General features: G+C 31.9%; 1 protein-coding gene across 1 annotated transcript in view; it reads right to left on the bottom strand.

The window, feature by feature from the left end:
* The window catches only part of LOC109540519 (hemicentin-2), a 55,282-nt gene that overhangs the window by 36,037 nt on the left and 18,100 nt on the right, over window positions 1-1,145 (bottom strand). The gene's annotated exons all lie outside the window — the stretch shown is intronic.

The following is a 1,145-nucleotide window of genomic DNA, read 5'->3' on the forward strand; positions in this document are numbered from 1 at the left end:
TCCATTTTGATGCGTGGTAAACACAATTAATCATAGAAATAATATAGAGAATTGAAAATAAGCCCTAATAAATTCGTTTTACATATTTTGCAACTGCAATTTGATGGGAGATTCGTATCGTCTTAACATCAAGGATGTGTTGCAGGATAGAAAATAAGAAGACGGAACCCATGTTTTCTGAAATAATCGAGCTAAACTCAAATATTTTTTTAATTAAATTCAAAACATATTTAGTATATACTATTATAAACAGTAATGCTGTTGATCATTTTATGTTAAATATGAAAGATTACAAAATAGATATCTCAATATTAATAATTTGTTGTTACAAAATAAAATAACAAATAGAACACGTTACTGCATTAAAAGTTATTAATAATAGTTGTGACACTTTATTTGTACTTAATCTTGAGCCTTTCTCATAAATTGACCTGACGAAGCCCTACCTTCTTTAGAAAATATCCGCTCAACATCTGGTTTAACAATTGTGTCCAATGAAAATCACCAAACAAGTAGGTAGACATATTTTACCAGTTCGGAACTTTTAATCGTGCAATACAATGCAAATGGACATCATCTGGGGAGCATCTGGACTACAGACGGAGAGTAAGACATAGGGAATTGCTGCCGGGATTGTATCGATACGATTTCATTTAATTTAATCTTTTCTTGGTACGAATTTGCGTACCTAATCAATCAGGCGATGTAAAACAGTTTTTCAAAAACTTTATTGGAGCGGATCTTAGGCACAATTTTGTTGCACAACATCGATTAAATGTTGTTGTTAAAACAATATTTGACAGTGCACGGCAATGTTGAATCTCATTTGCAATGATAATTACCCGGTCATTTGAAGATTTTCAAAAGTTTGTAATACATTTCTCTGCAATTTGATGGACGATCCGCATTTTTTTGCACTTAAACTACTTTAGTGTGTATAATTGTGTGTGTGCTTTAATTGGAAATTTAAAAGGAGGCGAAACTCGAACAGGCATTTAGTTCATGGGCACCCTTTACCTAGTATTTGCAGTATCTGCAGCTTCTCCCTTTATAATTTGTTGATTCATTGTTATCAGCGTTATAAAATAAACTGCACAGAACACAATAATATCACACTTAATAATTGAGAAATCAAAATCACTGTC

This window comes from Dendroctonus ponderosae, unplaced genomic scaffold, assembly GCF_020466585.1.
Source record: "Dendroctonus ponderosae isolate FM_Combo_2020 unplaced genomic scaffold, Dpon_F_20191213v2 Dpon_F_20191213_6, whole genome shotgun sequence".
NCBI lineage: Eukaryota > Metazoa > Arthropoda > Insecta > Coleoptera > Curculionidae > Dendroctonus > Dendroctonus ponderosae.